This window comes from Sorex fumeus, unplaced genomic scaffold, assembly GCF_029834395.1.
Source record: "Sorex fumeus unplaced genomic scaffold, SorFum_2.1 ptg000098l, whole genome shotgun sequence".
Classification (NCBI taxonomy): Eukaryota; Metazoa; Chordata; class Mammalia; order Eulipotyphla; family Soricidae; genus Sorex; species Sorex fumeus.
Window position 1 is genome coordinate 2,367,314 of NW_026606155.1, and position 21,147 is coordinate 2,388,460.

A 21,147-nucleotide genomic window follows, 5' to 3' on the forward strand; every position below is an offset into this window, starting at 1 on the left:
ATCCTTGATACCAGTGGAATTTTAGGCCAGATAGTTTTTTTGTTGTGGGAAACTGTCCAGTGTATTGTAAAATGTTTAGCACATCCTCAGCTTCTACACAGTACATGCCAGTGGTCCCCTTCCTCAGCCATGGCTGTAAACAGTATCTCTGGGTGTTGCCAAAGGTACTGAAGGGAGGGGGCTAGAGCCATAGCACAGCAGGTAGGGCATTTGCGTTGCACGCAGCTGACCCAGGTTTGATTCCCAGCCTCCCATATGGTCCCCCGAGCACTGCCAGGAGTAATTCCTGAGTGCATGAGCCAGGAGTAACCCCTGTGCATCGCCAAGTGAGACCCAAAAAGCAAAAAAAAAAAAAAAACCCACAAAGGTACTGAAAGGAGCAGAGACCCAAGTGAAAACTGCTGCTGTGCTACATCATTCCTAGCTATCTACTTCTCATTTGCTCTAGTAGCTCCCTCTTCATCATTTACATACATAGGTTGCCATTTCCCTTTCTACTGTTACCTCTTCTCTGTACCTTTTAGCAGCTACCCTTCAAAAAAGAGTTAGAAAAACATCTGCTCTTTCAAAATTTCACTTTAATTTGGTTTTCTCCTGAATTCTATGAGACCATATTTTTGATTTTCCTTTCCTTTGGTTGCTCCATTTGATCTCATTGACTCTACTTACATGGAAATGACATAATCTGTGTTTGTGTGTGTTTACATTGGTAACATTGCATGATAGCGTTATGTAAGTTCACCACTAGATGTACATTCTGTTCTTCACCATACAGTTGTTCCTTTTATTGTTTCCCCTTTTCCCCCTCTTTTCTGCTTACAACCAATTGCTCTTAAAGCTCAAAATTAAGTTCATCTATTTTTCTCTACATAATCACATTAATGAAATCATGCAGTGTTTGTATTTCTCTGATAACTTGTTTTAATATTTTCTTATCTTGTTTTTGTTTTGTTGGGGGATGGAGGAGCCTCTGAAGTGCTCATGAACTCCAGTGGTTCTCAGCAAGCCCAGCTGGAACTTGAACAGGTGCTGGGACTAGCAGTGTGGTACTGCTAGCCCGGTGGTGCTGGTGGTCAGGGCAATCTTGCCAGTGCTGGAAGCACTTGAGCTACTCTCAGAGGTGCTTGGGGTGCTGTATGGTTTTGAATTGGGATCTGAAGCACACCGGGCATGCCGCCATGAACCGCTGAGCTATCACCCCAACCCCATTCTTTTCTTAAGTTGACTCTCACACTCGTATTTATTTTAAGCTGTTTTCTCTGTTGAAAATTCCTCACCTGCATTTTAAACTCTAAATGTCTTTCAAGGACCAGAGCAGATGTCTCTTCTCTCTTGCTTTTAAGTTTCTTTTTGGTATGTTCTTATGTACTAACATTTATTTTCCCCCGAATCAGAGAGAGAGAGAGAGAGAGAGAGAGAGAGAAATTGGCATCCTATTTTGATTGGTTAGTTCATTTTTTAATGAAAGCCATCCCTAATCATTGTTTCTCTAAGTTCACTGTCATGCTCATGTTCTTTCTCTCTGAATCCAATTACAGTCTTCTGTCATTTATGTACTGAAATATGTCTTAAACTGCTAGAGTCAGCTTATTTTTGTATTCCTGACATTACCTGGCTAAATACATTGCACACAGTTGGTGTTCATGCAGTTGCTGAAGGAAAAAATTAGAAGACGGCAATAGAGTAGAAATGAATTTGCAGAAACAGCAGTGACTTGAGAAGTTGCTAAAGATAGGGTGGGGGGGAAGGGAAAATGCAAGAAATTGAAAGCTGATCTTGGAATTCTTTCATATTGTCTCCTTTCACAACTTCTGTGATGAGGGCCTTTTCTGACTTACTTCACCGTTTCTGAGCTCTTGTTCCTCTTTGCATGATTTGGGGAATCCTGCAGTGCTAGGGATCAAACCTGGACTTCCTGCCTGCAAAGCATGCACACTACCCTTTGGGTTATCTCCCCAAACCTGTGTGTTCTTCATGTCTTAGGGATTTATTAATATTGGTTAATCAGTTCTTTCCATTCTTTCTCATAGCAGTCTGTGCATCTCACCGTATTTATCCCAGCATCTAATTGTTTTGATTATTTATTTAGTGTCAGTTTCTCTTGCTCTCAAACAACGGGAGAATCAATTCTGTTTTGTTCATGATTTAGCATAGAGCACATAGTACTCAAATATTTGCTAATGACTAATTCTACAAAACTGTACTGTTGCGAGAGATGTTTTCAAGCTAGCCAGGATCATCCTGTCTTTGTTCTTGTTTTTTCTCTCTTCTCTCTCGCATCCTGATATAACAGTAGAATATCTATAAAGTAAAATAGGGCACAGTACTTGTGGATGGATATTTATACTTACTCTGTATTCCTTTGTGGGGGAGGGTTCCGTCTTCTAGCAGTACTTGGCCTGACAAAGAACTCTTACCATTGTTGCCTTAAAGACCTTGTGTGTGTTAGTTCTCCCTTGGTATTTTTGCATTAATGTGAAACTTTAATAAGCTAATAAAATGATCAAATAGAGAATAGGCAAAGGATACAAATAAACTAGAAGCTAATAAATATATTGATTCTGTTTTACTAGTAATTTTAAAATAAAGTTTAAAATAATGACGTCACTTATTAGATTGACAAACATTAATACTGATCATTCTCATGCAGTGTTGATATGAGTGTAAATTGCAAGGAAGCTGTCAGTACATCTCCAAGTTAGACATATTTACACATTAACCCAGTAAACCTACTTTCTAATACTGCTTCTTATGGTGTAACTTTGAGTAATCAGAGTTTCTAAAAGCATTTAAGGCCTGCTATTAAAATTGAAGAACTAGGGGCTGGAGCGATAGCACAGTGGGTAGGGCATTTGCCTTGCACGCGGCCAACCCGGGTTTGATTCCCAGTATTCCGTATGGTCCCCTGAGCACCGCCAGGAGTAATTCCTGAGTGCAGAGCCAGGAGTAACCCCTGTGCATTGCCGGGTGTGACCCAAAAAGCAAAAAAAAAAAAAAAAAAAAATTGAAGAACTATCCCACCTTGAAATACAGCATACTCATCCAGTAGATTTCTATTGTATTGGCACTGGAGATTGGACTGTGGCAACATGCTTGCAAAGCTGGTGCTTTAATTGCTGACTTTTTAAAGATTAAGGAAACTTATATGGCCATCTTCCTTTATCCCTGATATATTAGGAAATGAAAATAGGTTTTTATCGAATTATTTGTAAAATATGTTTAAAATTAACTTATATGAAAAATGCTAGAAAATAGAGATCAGATTGTTAGTGTCTTTGCCAGAGGGGCAGCAGATTTTAGGGAATTGCCTCATTTCCCCCCTTCCCGTCCTCCTCCAGATTTGGGGGTAGGGGTGTCACATGAATTATTACCTGGCCTCAGGAAATGTCTTTATAAAATTTAGTATTTTAAATAGCAAATGTATTCAAAGGTGGATCAGGAAAAATGTACATTTGGGACCAGAGAGATAGTATGGGGTTAAGGCACTTGCTTTCCATGTGGCCAGCCTGGTTCAATCCCTAGCAACACATGATCCCCCAAGCACCAGCAGGAGTGACTCAAATAAGAGCTGGGAGTAGCCTCTGAGTCCCGCTGGTGTGGCCATAAAAACAAAAATATACATATTTTGAAGATGGGTAGAAAAGATTAAGTTTTTTGCACTCTGTATTTTACGTGTATTCTATAAATGTTCATTTCCGTCTTAGTGAAAATCTCACTCTTCAAATTCTCTAATAGTAGAAACTAAAAACATTTCTGGGGATAAATCGGAAAAGATAAAGTTTAAAATGCTAAAAACTTATTTCCAGGGCTTTTTTTTTTCTTGCCTTTGTTTTGGTGCCACACCCAGTTTTGCTCAGGGATCACTCCTGGTGGGTCTCAAATGGGGTAATGGAAATTTCAACTACGGTCAGCAGCGTGCAAGGCAAAATCCTTACCTGATGTACTATTACTCCAGCTCCAATCTTTCCATTAAGAAAGAAAATAAAATCAGATTTTAGTCTTATAGTGTTGCAGAGTTGTGGGGCAGAAAGGGGAGGGTGGCAGAGAAAGTATTCTGAATGCAGCTCATGGGTCCTGTCACCCAGTTGTGTGATCTGCTTTTTTGGTTCATATTTGATGCCCCATTTAAAAATGTACATAAGAGCACAATAGCTTTTTATCAGAAATTTCATAATTAAGCATTAAAATCAGTCTCCCCCTACTCTCTTCCTTACCCCAGCGTCTTTCCTTTCCACCTTCTTCCTTCCTTCTCTTTAATCACTCTCACCTGCAAGTCAGTGTTCTATCCATTGAGCTACATACTCAGCTCCTTCCCATCAATGGCATTTCCAAGGTCGTCTACTATATGACCCACGGGTTATTCACCAACAGGACATCTACAAAGGCTCCCATCCCCCACACAATATCCCCTTCCTTCAATAGCTTATCATTTTCAAATATGACAACACCAGCGTTGTCAGGTTCCAAGCTCAGAGACAAGCCCTTTACGCCTGAAGAGAACTACGATTTCTTTTGCTCAAACAATCCTCAGTCCAGGTGAGTGGGAAATAACATCACCAATATTTAGGACACAGCCAATTTCCAAAAGTCAGCAGAAGTATCAGCTCCTAGAACATGAGCTTCAGGAGACAAGTCATCTCAGCAGTACCAGTCTTCTAAGATGTGTCAGAGGCCAGTGTGTTCCTTGAAGCAATAAAGGATGATACCAAAACATTTCTGGAGGGAGAGAACAGGTCACAGGTGCAGCGGGACACACAGCAGCACTCTGTAGCTTATCTTCTGGAGGTCCAGCTTATCTTCTAAAGTTGGTTCCAAGATCTGTAGGTGATGACTTTAGAAACCCCAGTATCATTTCTTGAGTCTCCATGCGGGGATTGTGAAGACTGGCAATAAAGCTGTGCCTATTAGTTGTGGTTAGTGCAATCTGATTATTGGTGACCAGCAGACTGGCAAACTGTCAGTGACTGTTCACACAGTCACTTACCACAAACATTTCAATGATGGTACTGACGGAGAGAAGCTCTTCTGTATCTACAGTGTCCCTGGTCAGAAGAGCTCCACTGTGGCCCTGCTGGGGAAGAGAGTGCGGGTACAGATGCCATCAAGTACCTTTGCTATATCCTTAACCCAACCTTCTGAGGATGAATAATACTCCATTGTATGTTGTATGTCATATTTTTGCCTGCTTTTGGACTCGGGTCGGCCATGTTGGCTGCGTGCAAGGCAGACGCCCTACCCGCTGTGCTATCGCTCCAGCCCAGCGGGTAGGGCGTTCGCCTTACAAGCGGCCAACATGGTTGACCCGAGTTCGATTCCTCCGCCCCTCTCGGAGAGCCCGGCAAGCTACCGAGAGTATTTGATATGCCAGACACAGTAACAACAAAGTCTCCAATGGAGACGTTACTGGGCCCGCTCGAGCAAATCGACGATCAACGGGAGGGCCTTTTACCTTATTCTCTGAACAAATATATACCATACAACAGTGTCAACTATGGTTGACATACCTTCAAACTGGGAATTTTGGCCTTTTGACCACCCTCATCCCTCGGATACCTCTGTGCACTTTAAGTGAGCTTACTTGTGTTTTTTTCTCTTGACTTCACTTAGAATAGTACTTTCACACCCATCCTTCTTATTGCAGGATTTCTTCTTTTCCTGACAGAATAATATTCTGGTGAGACTGTGAGGAGCACATCTTCTTTACCCATTCATTCACCCTTGGACACTGATAATGTCTCTCTGTCTTGGCTGTTGTAAATAATGCTGCTCTGAATATGGTGCTGGTATCGCCCTGACATTATGGTTTTTTTTTTTTTTTTTTAGCTTTTTTGGGTCACACCCAGTGATGCTCAGGGGTTACTCCTGGCTCTGCACTCAGGAATTAATCCTGGCGGTGCATGGGGGACCATATGGGATGCCAGGGATTGAACCTGGTCAGCCGTGTGCAAGGCAAACACCCTACCCGCTGTACTATCACTCCAGCCCTGACATTGTGTTTTCCTTTCCTTAGGATATAGTCTTAGAAGTGAAACTGCTGCATCACTGTGTTTCTGTTTCTAAGTTTTTGAGAAACTTTCTTGTCATTTTCCACAGTGACTATACCAATTCATAACCCCCTCAAAAAAGCCACAAGGGTTCTCTTTTCTCTACATCTTCCCCAGAATTTGTGCTCTTGTCTTATTTATATTAGACATTATAGTGGGCATGAGGTAAGTGATAGCTCATTGTATTTTTGATTCACTTTCGATATGCCAGACACAGTAACAACAAAGTCTCCAATGGAGACGTTACTGGGCCCGCTCGAGCAAATCGACGATCAACGGGAGGGCCTTTACCTTTACCTTTACCTTCCTTCTTAAGATTAGTGATATGAGTGCATGTTACATTTATTCCTCTGTTTATCTGCCAGTGAGTACTTACTTTACTTCCTCTTGGCCATGATGAACAATGTGACTATGAACGGGGTGTACAGGTACCTGTTAAGATTTTGATGGGGGTGGAGGATATATGTCCAGAAATGGAGTTTCTGAATTGTATGATAATTTTGTGTTCTTTTTTTTTAATTATTTTTTATTTTTTATTTTTTACAGTTGTAGATTTACAATTTTTTGTGCTTGGGTTTCAATTATACAATGATCAGATACCCATCCCTCCACCAGTGCCCGTTTTTCACCACCATGGATAATATCCCTCCCACCCCCATCCCCCCATCCCCCCCTGCCTCTGTGGCAGGGCAATCCCCTGTGTTCTCTCTCTCCGTTTGGGTGTTGTGGTCTGCAAAAGAGGCATTGAGTGGCAAACATGTTCAGTCCATAGTCTACTTTCGACATGCATCTCCCCTCCTGGGAGGATCCTCCAAACATCCTTTATTTGGTGCTCCCTTCTCTATCTGAACTGCCCTTTCCTCTAGGATACCCTGCTGGCCTCTAAGTTATGGAGTAATCATCCTGGTGCTGATCTCAGCTATTCTTGGGTATTAATCTCATACTTTGTTACTTTATATCCCCCAGATGAATGCAATCTTTCTATGTCTATCCCTCTCTTTCTGACTCATTTCGCTTAGCATGATACTTTCCATATTGTACCACTTGTATGTAAATTTCATGACTTCATCTTTTCTAACAGCTACATAGTACTCCATTGTGTAGATGTACCAAAGTTTCTTTAACCAGTCATCTGTTCTTGGGCATTCAGGTTTCTTCCAGTTTCTGGCTATTGAATTTTGTGTTCTTGAAGAATCAAGTTTTAAAAAATACTTCACTGGGTCGGAATGATAATAAAGCAGGTAGGGTGTTTCATGCAGTCAACCCAGGTTCAATCTCCAGCATCCCAAATTGTCACCTGAGCACTGCCAGGAGTGAGCCCTGAGTACAGAGCTAGAAGTGAGTCCTGAACACCACTAGGTGTGCACCCAAAATAAAAAAATACTTTATTGCTTACGTGCTTTTAATTTTCTCAGTCAAATTTGAGGTTGTGGTTATCTATGTGTATTTTTCTAGATTTTTTTTTTCTTTCCCAGGTATACTGGTACAGTTTTTAAATCTCATTCTAAAACACAACCATATACAAGATATAATGATTCTAAGAAACAATTTCTGGGCTGAAAACCTTAAAAAATTAGAATGGGGGGTCAGAAATAGAATACAGTGGGTAGAACTCTTGTCTTATACAAAGCCAACCTGGGTTCAGTTCCTGTGGTGTGTCATCCCCTTAGCACCATAAGGAATGATCTCCTTTATACTGAGTCTAGAATAAGCCTTGAGCACCAAAACTGGCAATCATTACGTTAGCCAGAGAGAGAACTCGTTAGACTAGAGTGCATGCCAGAGACCTAGGTTTGATCCCTGGCACCTCATGGTTATCTAAACATGGCCAGGAGTAGTCCCCAAACAGTGAGTCCATAGTCTCCTGAGCACTACTGGGGGGGGGGGGCGGGGGGGCCCAAAACAAGCAAACAGAAGGTTTCTTACAAACAGCTCTTTTCTGACTTACTCTTCAAGCCTGTGTTCTCCCTTGAACATGTATCTTGCTTGCTTGTCTGTTTCTTTGCTAGCCTATTTTCACTCTAGAGAAGCCTGTGATCTCTATTGAGCACACATTTCTCCCTTTCTCTCACCTCACATCTTACTAATATGCTTAAATAAAAACTACCTTGCTTTTCTCTCTCTCTGTCACACACACACACACACACACACACACACACACACACACGTGCAAAACAAGCCTTTCCTTGTTAAATATTACTCTCTTAAGCCCAGTCATCTGTAAGCCCAGTCATCTGTAGCAGGAGCGGTAACGTAGCTTGTTAAGGTAATTCCTTGCATGCTGTTGTCACAGGTTTGATCCCCAGCACCCCTTACGGTCCTGGAGCCCTGCCAGGAGTGATCCTGAGCACCACTGGGTTCCCCCCCAGTACACCCTCCCCACCACCACCAAGATAAAACAGCCCCATGCCTCCAGTATGCCAAGGCATTGTGGCTCTCCTGGTGCTTACATTGTAGTGTGAAACAAGCACACAGGGAGGTAATTTAAAGAAAAATAAAATGAAGAGTGTAGAAAGGGATGGGAAGGGAAGGGAGGGGATGTTCTTTTGTAGAGGATGATCAGGGAAGGTCTCCCTGAGGTGACATTTAAGCAGAGACCAGATAAAAACAGTGAACCATGAAAAAACTGTAGAAATGCATTTCAGGCAAAGGGAGTAGCAGCCCCTAGTGTAGGAACAGGAAACATTTTAGTGGGCCATACCTAGTAGGCAATGCCTTTTGATAACTCTCTCCAGCCCAGGGAGTGCCTTTAGGAGTCTGGGGAGGCTCCTGAAGGGTATTCAAGAGGCCTAGGGTCCCCTCATGAGTCTCAGTCAGCTGGGCAGCCATTCAAGGCTGAGGACACAGATGCAGTGCTGCTTGGACCCTTGGGTCACCCTCCACCCACCCCCGTCCTTCCCCCATGGTCCTGGGGGGCCTCCGGGATTGCACCCTATAGTTCTTAGGGGAGAGGGGAGCATGTGCCTGGCATTGAACTCCTGGCCCCACCTGGAGATATGGGGTGGTGGGCGGGGGCCATATATTGTCCTACCAGCTATCCCTCTAGCCCCAGGAAATGTTTTTATGCTTTTTGTTTTATTCTGGGGGTGGGGGGGGCAAGCACACCCAGTGATGCTTAGGGCTTTTGACTCTGCCCTCAAAAATCACTCCTTACAGGGCTCAAGGGACCATATGGGATGCTGGGGATTGAACCAGGTTGATCAGGTGATCTACACACTCTCTAGCCCAGGAAATACTTAAGGAGACATTGTAGGAATCATATGAAGACTTACCATCTCAGCCAATATGAAGAAATGGTTTAAGATATCTCGCTGGCAATAAAGTAAGATCAAAACTACAGATAGAAATATTTTAGGAAAATATATTTCTATGTTTCGTAAATTCTAGAAATACCATGTTTTTATTGATTTGTGGGATGAGTGATGCTGCAAGATATTCCTGCAGGCAAAGCATCCCAGTGATGATTACCACATAGAAGACACCAGCCTCTCTCTGGGGTGTATTTTTTCTCGGTACAAGGAATCTCAGTTTTAAGTAAGACTCTTAAAAATCTTAATTAAGAAGCTGGAAAGATAGTACGGGTGTTAAGGTTCTTGTTTTATAACCCATTGACTTTGGTTCAAGGTCCAGGTACCGTTTATAGTCCCCTGAGCATAGTCAGGAGTGATCATTGAGCATAGAGCCAGGAATAATCTCTGAGCACTGCCAGGAGAGGCCCAAACCCCACTCTTACCCCTCCCCCACCCTGTCCCCCCCAAAAGAAAAGAAAACCATAGTGAGTAAAATAATCGAGCGATCTTGCTGGTATTTGTATGACAGTGCAAACATTAGTAGGGTTGTGCTGAGGGTCGGAAAGAGTGTGGACATTAGAGCTGTGCAGGGAAGCCAGATTAGGCCAGGAGTGGCTTGGAGCACTAAGAACAAGCAGTGTCACTTTGTTGCCTCTTTGCATTGATCTTCTTCAAACATTGATGGGACATTTGTAATAATATTCTCAGTAGAATGCTAATAATACTCATCTGAATATTACCTCTGTAAGTGAAAATTAGTGCGATAAATTCTCACTTAGTCTCTTTTCTGTAGGTGCTTTGGGAACTTGTGGCTTTAAGCTAAAAAAAAATGATAAACCTGGGGTTTTCTCTTCATTTTTAAAAAATTTTGTTTAGTCAGGGCTGGAGTGATAGCACAAGTGGGTGGGGCATTGCCTTGTACACGGCCGACCCGACCAACCCGAGTTTGATTCCTCCGCCCCTCTCAGAGAGCCTGGCAAGCTACCTGTGACATATTCGATATGCCAAATACAGTAACAAGTCTCACAATGGAGACGTTACTGGGCCCACTCAAGCAAATCAATGAACAACGGAAGGACAGTGCTACTTAGTCACCATTGGTATACAGAATTATTCATATTGGTTTCATGTAATGTTCCGGCACCAATCCCTTCACCAGTATCTACTTCTCTCCACCAATTTCCCCAGTTTTCCTCCCACTCCACAGCTTACCTCTATGAGACTCTTCAGATACATTTTTGGCACTGTGGCTTACAATACCGTTGCTGATAGGGTTTCGTGTATAACACCTTACCATCTTCCAGCGCCCCCTCCTCACCTGGCCCACTACTTCCCTCCACCATTGTTTTAGTGTTTCCCTCCCTGTTCTGTTCCTCCTGTGCCACTCCCTGCAGGCTTCCTACTGAAGACTACAGTTCTCATGTTCTTCATTTCTATTTCCTTTGGGCATTTGTTGTTCCCCTACATGTTTCTTTATATCCTGCACATGAGAGACATTCTAAGTTGGTCTGTCTCCCAGCAACTTCATTCAGTGTGATACTTTGCAGATCCATCCATGTAGCAGTAAATTGTAGGATTTTATCATTTTTTAAGGCTGAGCAATACTCCATTGTTTACTATAGTTTCTTTATCCAATCAGCTGTTCTTGAGCACCTGGGTTGTTTCCAGATTTTGACTATTGTGAATCGTGCTGCAATGAACATAGGAGTACAAATGTCTTTTTTTCTCCCTTGTATTTTGGGTCCTTGAGGTATATCCCAAGAAGTTGAATTGTCTGGTCAAATGAAAAGCTCAATTCCTAGTTTTTTGAGGAATGGATGAATGTTCATGTCGTTTTCCAGAAAGGCTGAACCAGTTTGAACCAGTCAATCTTGCTCTTTTCCTCGAATCCATGGCAATACTGGTGGGTTTTGTTCTTTTTGATGTGTGCTAGTCTCTGTGGTGTAAGGTGATATATCATTGCTTTGATTTACATTTCTCTGATGATTAGTGATGCAAGCACTTTTTTCATAAGCTTCTTAGCCAGATAAACCCACATTTTTATTTAGCGTTGTCCAGAAATTTTTTTTTCACATCATGATAATGAAACAACCTTATTTGAGGGCTTGCTGTATAAGAAAATTCTATATTTTAGAGTGTGTGCTGACTTTTAAACTGTTTTTACCTGCTGAGTAGTGCTGAGAGGTCCTTGGGACTATCCTGACACGTGGCCCACCAAATGGTTCGATGCCTGAGTTTGGTATTCCTGGGAGCCACCTTGGCAGTGTTTGGGGGGCAGAGTGGGGGATCAAACTTGTGCTCTCGTGTGGCGGAACTCTTTGCGCTATGTCCTAGACCCATGTGTGCTCTGCCTACATTTTTTTCCCTTCATATGTCATGGGAATTTAAACCCGTTTTCTTTATCCTCCTTCCCTCCTCTCCCCCAACCTCCTGGCCCTGATATACCTAAAATTTGCTTATATTCTTGGTTCATAACTTTGTTGATCTTTTGAGAGGAGCACACCAAGTGATGTTTAGGGCTACTCCTGACACAGTGCTCAGAGGGCCCAGGACCATGTGATGCCAGGCATAATCTGGGGCGTCTATATGTAAGAAATATACTCTAACCATTGAGCCATTTCCTCAATTCAGCATTGCTGGTCTTGCATTAGTATTCACTCTGTACTCTATAATAAGAACTTCATTTTATCTTAACTAAGAATTGTGTTTTTTTATTGTGGAGATCTTAAATGCTAATTCATATTTAAGATAGAGACTAAATGTCATTTAACCAGTACCTAGGACATGTATTCCAGTTGTGTATATTTGCAAAGTAACAGCCTTTTTGCAGTGTTTCTATGACAAGTGGGTGGTACAGGAAGACCACTGGGCTTGAGGAAGGAGACAGGAAATACTTTCCCGTTGTTCTACAAAAGACCTCATAAGAATTCTTTGAAGGTGAAAGTTTTATCTGATTTCACTTCTTCATTGAAAAAATTCAATGAAAAAATTCAGTGGAGCGATAGCACAGCGGTGGGGCGTTTGCCTTGCATGCAGCCAACATGGCCGACCCGAGTTCAATTCCTCCGCCCCCTCTCAATGAGCCCGGCAAGCTACCGAGAGTATCTTGCCCGCATGGCAGAGCCTGGCAAGCTCCCCGTGACGTATTCGATATGCCAAACACAGTAACAACAAAGTCTCCAATGGAGACATTACTGGGCCCGCTCAAGCAAATCGATGAACAACGGGAGGGCTTTTACCTTTACCTTTACCTTTACCATAGAAAAAATTTAATGTCCCCATTGACAGCTGTTGAGATCACAGAGAGTCCCACACACTCCTGACTCTAGTGCTCAGACACTTGGTTTGGAACTTACCTGGGGGACACATGAGATCACGCACTAGGCTTTGGTATTCTCCAAGCACTACTACCTATGTTGGTCACATATCTCTTTAGTTGTGGTGCTCATAGGAGCTGCATCCTGTTTTCACTTGTGGTGCTTGAGCACAGCGTAGCTGCAGTGCAGCCAAAAATTGCTCTGGAACTCAGCGCACAGACTGCAGGGGTGCCCGCTAAACCCCAGAACTGCCAGCCCATGCTTGGCACATGCAGCCTCACTGAGGCTTTGAAGACTCACTGCTTTGAAGACTAGTGCCCTAACCCAGGCTGCTTAGATCTTTCCCACTCCGGATTGGGTGGAAAACCTGCGAAACTTTTTTGCAACTCCAGTTAAATCGGTATGTGAAATGGGTATACAAATCCAACACTTACTGATAATAAATCATAAATTTATTTTAAATAAAAAAGGTTTTAAAAGTTTTATAACCCCGTATGGGGTCACAGGCCACAGTTTACAAAGTTCAGGTGTAAGCTGCGAAGCTGTCCCCTTGAGTTGCTGACTTAATCATCAGACTCACCAGTGTATCTTTGACTGGGACTTCTGTTTAAAGATTTCTCCTAGTTACAGCTTTCAGATGAATTTAGGAGAAAGTTTCCATTTAGAGTAGGAAAGGAAAAAAAATATGTAGTGTCTGTTTAGCATATCAGCAAAGATTCTGTGAATATGAGCAGGTGTTGTAATGGGCTATCATTAAGGCATTGCCCTGTTATATCTAACCCAGTCCTCCTTTTCCCTGAAAATTTAAAATATCCTATTTCTTTACATCGAGTGGCATGCCTAAACTTTTCTTAGATGAACTCATATTCATACGGGCCTGGTTTCAAAGTAGGAAGTCAGGATTTTTCTCAGTTTTGTAAGACCGCTGCTCGCGGTGGGTGAGGGCTGCTAGATGAATCAGACATGGAGTGTCTGTCATCCTGCCATCAGAGAACAGGGCTAGATCTAGCTGTAAATATTTAGAAAGATTCTTGCTATGATCTAAAAAGTATCTTTTTAGTTCTTTCCGTTCATGTGAGAGAGCCTTTAAAGTGCCAAAAGTAACACTGTCAGGTGTGTACTCACTTCCCATTTCTGAAAGGAAGCTATATTTGTCTGCTCTAGAATTTTTTTCTGCAAACCGTGGGGGAAAAAATGCAAAGATAACATTGTTCATAGATAGAAGAGCTTGGATTCCAAGCCTGCTTCTGCAACTTTCCAGCTCTCTGACCTTGGGTAAGTGACTCAGCCTTCCTTGCCTGGTTTTTCGAACCTCAATAACTGATGGCAAAATGGATCATTATTGCAATCACAATGTACCTCTGTCACCAGAGGCTGATAGCAACAAACATTTACATTCTAGCTACAGAGCTGAGAGGTAGTTTCAGGCTTCAGGTTTTTGCCTGTGAACAATCAGCCCTGCAGGCCACCAAGCTCCTCTTTAGTTGGCCAGATAATCTCCGGCACCACGGGTCCCCGCTGGTCCTCATAGCTTCACATTTGTAGATCAGCCCAGATCCTTGACATTTGTCAGGAGGGGGTACCCAGGCATCCTGAACACCACCTAAGAGCCCCCACAAAGATTTTCTTTTTTAAGAATTTCTTCTATATCCTTGTTAGCACTTGTTATATTCTGTTTTATTACCATTCCTTTTTTTTTTTTTAACCTTTTTTGGAGTCACACCCGGTGATGCACAGGGGTTACTCCTGGCTCTGCACTCAGGAATTACTCCTGGTGGTGCTCAGGGAACCATATGGGATGCCAGGGATTGAACCTAGGTCAGCTGTGTGCAAAGCAAACGCCCTACCCTCTGAACTATCCCTCCCACCCTTTAGGTTTGTGTTTTATTGTGGTTTTGATTGGTTTTTCCTAAGGACTATTTATATCTCTGCATGTGGTACTTTGACCATATGTATGTCTTCTTTGAAATATTCGTTTAAATTCACCATTTTTAAAAATCTAGTTGTTGAGTCATAGGTATTCTCTGTTCAGTTTTATTGAATGAAACGTACATGTGAAGGAAGAAAAGAGGAAATACACATTGAAGGGAGAACATGTTTGAAAAGATCAGGCCTGTTCCATTGGATGGTTTGTGTTTTAGCCACCACACTGTGGTGCTCTGGGGCCCTTGTTTAATTGCTTAGGGTCACTCCTGGTGGTGGGTCTCTGGCATGCAAAACATTCTCAGCCCATTGTGCTATCTCTGGCCCAGCAGTTCCATTCTGGGTATTAATTTCTCCTCAAGTATTTGATTCACAACTACTTTGTATTTATAATTCACTTTTTAAAACAGGTTGGTTGAAATAACCTTGAAGGTCTTATTCAGTTCTAAGATTCTGATTTCTCCTCCTTAATAAATATGTTTAATGGAACATAATTGTTTTTCCATAATGAAGTACTGCTTTCAGTATCATCAAAAGAATTGGGTTTGTGGTTTTGAGTGGAGATAACCCATCCCTTAGATGTTAGATGACCTGGAAAGCCATCAGCCTCCCCTCCATCGTGACTTGTCTAAAACTCCTGTCAGTTTGGTCTCATCTTTTTGAAGATGCCTTCTGAGGATAAGGGTCTTATTGCTGACTTGACTTCTAATTTACTGTTAATTGGTTTTGTTTTGTGACTGTTAAAATGTATCAGCACCAGGACCAGAGTGATAGTATAGCAGGTAGGTGATTTGCCTTGCTTTGCATGCTGCTGATAAGGATTTACTCCTCGGCGCCCCATATTGTGCCCCAGTCTCCCAAGAATAATTCCTGAGTGCAGAGCCAGGTAATAATTCCTGAACACCTCCAGGTGTGGCCCCAAAACAAAATAATAAAATGTATCAGTGATAGAACTGAAGGTTTCACAGTAATTCTGCCCTTCTCGTTATCTCTGGACCTTGGGCTAGTTGCTACATTCTTACACTCATCAGTTAAAAAAAAATGTTAGAATTAAAGGGGTTTGATCCCCAGCACCCCATATGGTCCGCCAAGCCCCACAAGTAGTGATCCTTGAGCTCAGAGCCAGGAGTAAGCCCTGAGCACTGCCAGGTGGGACCCCAAACAAAGCCAAAAAAAGTAATTAAATGAACTAATATTTGTAAAAGTTCTCTAAGAAGAGAGTCAGGCATACAGTAAACTCTCAGTGTTAGTAGTTATGTTAGTAAAATATGCTTGGGATATGAGAAAGGCAAAGAAGTCATCTTGTAACTTGGGTTTTTTGTTTTGTTCTTTTTATTTTGTTTTTTGTTTTTACGTAGTGGTGAGGAATCTTCTCTTTTTGAACTTTGTTTCATGTTTAGCTTTTGTGGAAACGTGAGTTCTGGCTAACAGGGGCCGTCATTCTTCCCATTTTGCCTGGTCAAACAAAGGTGGATGATACGTATTTTCATCTCTTTGGATTCTCATTTCTTCCTCTTTTTACTCTCACTCTTCCTAGTTCGAGTGATACATCACATGATCACTTACAGATTTGCAGGATGAAAATGTTCCCATAGTTGTCATTATTAATGTTCATGTTCATCTGTTCCTATATTTATAGTAATTTCTAGTAATATAATAATTTCTAGGCCAAGAGAAAAATTTTAATTTATTTTGTTTGGGGGCCACAACCCTGCAACTCAAGGCTTACTCCTATTTCTGTGTTCAGGGATGGAACCTGGATGAGCTGTTCTCTCTCCCCCACCCCAGTAAGAAAACACTTAAAATCCAAAATCCAGTTGCTGCCTTTTTCTCTGTAAGTTAATTAATATACCAATAATTGTCTTCCTCATCATTTTCCAAATCATTAAGTCATTATAGCTCTGTTAAATTTTAGGAATTCTCTTTCAACTCCCTTAATTTACGATAACTCCTGTTTCAGTTTATAGAAACTTAAGACCCATACAAGTTAATGTGACTTGTTACCACTTCAGTGGTAATTAGTGACAAGAGAACTCTTTCTTGGACACTTGATACCAGTGTTTTCTTCCTTCTCCCTCCTCTCTTCCTCCCTTCCCTCTCCCATTCCTCATCACCTTCAAGGTCGGCTACAAGGCAAACTCTAGCCTTTATGCTGTCTCCCCAGTGCCCTGTTTTGTTTTCATTTTTGCGCCATACTTGACAGTGCTGGGGCTGCTCCTGGGGTCACTCGCTGCTGTGCTCAGGGGACTATTTGGTGCCACGGATCGAACATGGGCCTCCTAAAACCATGTGTATCCTGTTTCAGTCTTATTCGCTGACTTTTTCTCTTTCCTTTTCTGTTATATGACCCAAGATTGAGTTTTATCCTATTTTTGTAGGAGACAAAGCTTGCATGGATGAAACGTCACTGGAGAGGTTGGATTGTGACAAACCCTCATTTCTAGCATATAAAGGCAGTGGTGTGGCCCCTGCCTACTGGAAGATGGAGGATCTGGGTGGAGGATGCTCAACCCTGATCCGAGCAGACTTGGAGATCTTAGCCCTGGGACCCACATGCCTTTGTTCCTCTGCCGGTACCTTCATGCGTGTGGACTGTGGTCTCAGCATGGTGGTGGCTGGTTCTGGAGGTCTTCAGCTGCCAGAGCTCTGCTGGGGATGGGGAAAGAAACTCAACCCGCCCCCTTCCAAAGGGCCCCGGCGAGAACAGCCAAGCGTGGGGGCAGGAGACTCTGTGCTGTTCTCTTCCGGGAGCTGGGTTTTATAGTCTCTGTGTCTTGGCCCCCTGGCGCCATGTAATCCCATCAACGGCCAAGACCCAGAGTTCCTGGACATCTTATTATCTCATTCTTGCTTTGGACAACCTGGCAGGCTACCGAATGTTACCTGCCCACACGGCAGAGTCTGGCAAACTCCCCGTGGCGTACCCAATACGCCAAATACCAGTAACAATGATGGGTCTCATTCTCCTAACCCTGAAAGAGCCTTGAATATGGCACTTTTTACAATCTCAGGGCTAGGACGAAGGAGATGTTACTGGGGCCTGCTCGAGGCAATCGAGGAACAACAGGATGATTGTGATCGTGATTGTGAAAGACAGTGGATTGGACGAAATAAATCAACCATTTGACCTGTTGTTGAATTACCTATGAAAATAAGTGAAGTTGTTTCCTGAGCAATTTGAGAAAAAATATGACCTCAGTACTAAAACTACACAGATTAACCCCAAGAATTTGGAAGAAACCTAAAAGTACTATCAGATGTGTACCACTGTCACTGTCACTGCCCTCCCGTTGTTCATCAATTTTCTCAAGCGGGCCCAGTAATGTCTCCATTGTGAGACTTTGTTGATCCTGTGTTTGGCATATCAAATACGTCGCGGGTAGCTTGCCAGGCTTTGCTGTGCTAGCGAGATAACTCTCGGTAGCTTGCCAGGCTCTCCGAGAGGGGCGGAGGAATCAAATTCAGGTTGGCCATGTTGGCCGCTTGCAAGGCAAATGCCCTACCCGCTGTGCTATCGCTCCAGCTTCAGATGTGTACCAAAAACCAAAAAAGATTGAATTAAAGGAGGAAATAAAAGGCCTCCATTGGACTATGCTTTAGAAACACTTTCTATGAGCCTTCAATAATTCCATATTCAAAACACATCTTTTAAAGTCCTTTTTTTCCTTAAAGGCTTTATTTTGCTTAATATCTTATGCCTGTCAAGCACCTTAACCCTTGTGCTGGCTCTCCAGCCCCTGTTTTGGACTTTACTTAAGAGAATTGTGTCCGTTACATCTTTCAAATACCAGTCTTCAAGAATGGGATTTGACTATAAATGAGGCCACAAACTTGGCTTTCGAAACCGTATGTTCTTTTAAAGAAAAACTAAAAGTGCACAATAGTACGCAAAGCTTTTCTTTTTTTTTTAATTTTTATTTATTTATTTATTTTTTTACTACACTCAGCTGTGCTCAGGGCATAGCCCTGGCTCTGTGCTTGGGGATCACTCCTGGTGGTACTTGTAGGATGACTGTCTATGGTGCCAGAGATCAAACGCGCCAGGCAAAGCGCCTTACCTGCTGTACTCTTTCCAGCCCCAAGTTCTTGAAGGTTTTTTTTTTTTGGCAGGGGCCACACTTAGTGATGTTAGGGGTTACTCCTGGCTCTGCACTCATGAATCACTCCTGGCAGTGCTCAGGAGACTATATGGATGCCAAGGATTGAACCCAGGTAAGGCCAGTGCCCTAACCTACTATCTCTTTGACCCTAAGTGCTTGAAACTTTTAAGGGTTCAACCTGAAAACTGAGATTTAGTAGGTTTGTTTTTATGTTTAAACTGAAGCTAATATAGACAAATGCTGTTTCTAATTTATAAGAATCACCAGTATTAAAAATGAATTTTTAGGGCCAGAGAGAGCTCAGTGAGATGGAACACATGCTTTGCATGCAGGAGTCGATCCCTGGGTTGAACCCTCGCATCTCATAATTCTCAGGAACCACCAGGAGCATCATCCCTTAAGAACAGAACTGGTAGTACCACCAGGTGTAGCCCCAGAACAAAAAAATACACGTAAGAAATAATTTTTAAAAGCCATCTTTTCTACATTTCTAATAAAGAACAGGAAAATGTGAATTTACTTACACGGTGCATCATTAAGAAAACTGACTTTTGGGGCAACCAAAGAGATAGTATAGGGCTTAAAGTGATTGCCTTGTTCATAGTATTCCCCAGGTTTGATCTTTGATCCCTGGCATGGCATATGATCCCCTGAACACAGCTATGGTTGTGTTTGTGTGTGGGGCGGGCGGGGGGGTGGCTGGTTGGAAGGGTGGGAAGACTGAGAATACTGGAAGAAGTGATCATTTTTGGGTCATTTAATGATACAAAGTAGTGTTTTAAATATTTTAATTCCTTTCTGGGTGCTTAAAGGACACCAGGTCATGTTTCTGTTTGCTTTGCTGTGTTGGTCTCTGACTTCAGGCATAAAACATCTAATGTATTTGTTCTCCTAGAGTAGGTGGGTAATTTCCAGACAGGAAGTGTGTTCAGATTACAGTTAGTAATACGTATTATAAAATCTAATCAGGAAACTTCCTGGCTTCTCTCTTGAACTCTAAAGTAGGTAATTCTGTGTGTGGATAAGCATATTTGTGTGTGTGTGTGTGTGTGTGTGTGTGTGTGTGTGTGTGTGTGTGTGTCCAAATAAATAGTTTTCCTTCTTTGGGGGGTTGGGCCATGCTCACAGGTGCTTGGGAGCCGCTTACTCCCAGCAGGGTACTTGAGGTTGTTTCTCAACAATGGAGCCAGAGGCCTCAGCAGGCAGAGCGCTCACTCCAGTGCTTAGAGCCATCTCCCCAGCCCTGAACCTTAAATTCCTAAACTTATGCTATGTCAGAAACAGAGATGAAAATAAACTTTAAGACTCTTGACATGGTTCTCTTTAGCAGGTTTTTTGGGATTGTGTGTGTGTGTGTGTGTATAAACTATTTGTTAAAGCCTCATCCTTCATTATGAAGTTAGAAGATCTTCTAACAGTTATCCTTTTAGTCAGGTAAATTGTATCTGTGCAGATGGAATCATGCTTTAGAAGCATTCCTATTCTAGTCTCTTATTAAAGTTTTTTTCTTTCCTTTTTGCTTAGTGTATCTCCCAGGCAGTTCTAAAAATTAAATTTCATGGTGTGGAATTTATTCTATAATGGCTGTAATTTTTCTCTTACTGGTAATGCTCTCCCCATATTGTCATAATTCAAGTAATAGAAATCTGTACTTTTATTTCAGGACTAGGGGAGGATAGAGTTGAGGGGGATTGGTTTTGTTTTTTTGTTTTGTTTTGCTTTATGTCTCTATAATGACTTCTTTTAAAATTATTACAGAACAAATAGTCTAAAGATAATTATGCCCAGAGAGAGTCTAACAGTGCTGGCGAGCCATAAGCCCCACAAGCTCAGAGCATTCCCGGCAGCTATGGGGCCTGGGATCTCTGGTATATCACAACCAGCTGTATGCAAACACTTTAGCTAAAGGTGTGTGAGCACTGTGAACTAGTATGCAACCCCTGGTCAGGGCAGAAATAACAAGAGGAAAGGAAAGTGAAAAATTAAAGGAAAAAAAGATTCCTGGCCCCACCTTTCCTTCAGTACTCTTTTAGCGAAATGCCCAATTACACAGATTAGAGATCAATTTAAGTAATTTCATCTAAATTAGTGAAACACAAACTGATTGCTTAATTATCTGCTTTTTTGTGTAGTTTTGGTTTCAGCTTCTTAAATGTTCATTCATTACCTAGGTTATAACTACTGGTACTTATCCCTAGAATTTAAAAAATGGGTATATTTCTTTTTAGTTTAAATACTTTCCCCTATGCTTGAACATAATTTTTATGACTACACATTTTAGTCGGGCTGGAGCGATAGCACAGCGGTAGGGCGTTTGCCTTGCATGCAGCCAACATGGCCGACCCGAATTCGATTCCTCCGCCCCTCTCGAGAGCTCGGCAAGCTACCGAGAGTATCTCGCCCGCACGGCAGAGCCTGGCAAGCTCCCCGTGACATATTCGATATGCCAAACACAGTAACAACAAAAGTCTCC

At 42.3% G+C, this 21,147-nt stretch overlaps 1 protein-coding gene across 1 annotated transcript in view; it reads left to right on the top strand.

Moving 5' to 3' along the window:
* The window catches only part of BTBD7 (BTB domain containing 7), a 93,483-nt gene that overhangs the window by 15,070 nt on the left and 57,266 nt on the right, over positions 1-21,147 (top strand). The window lies entirely within an intron of this gene.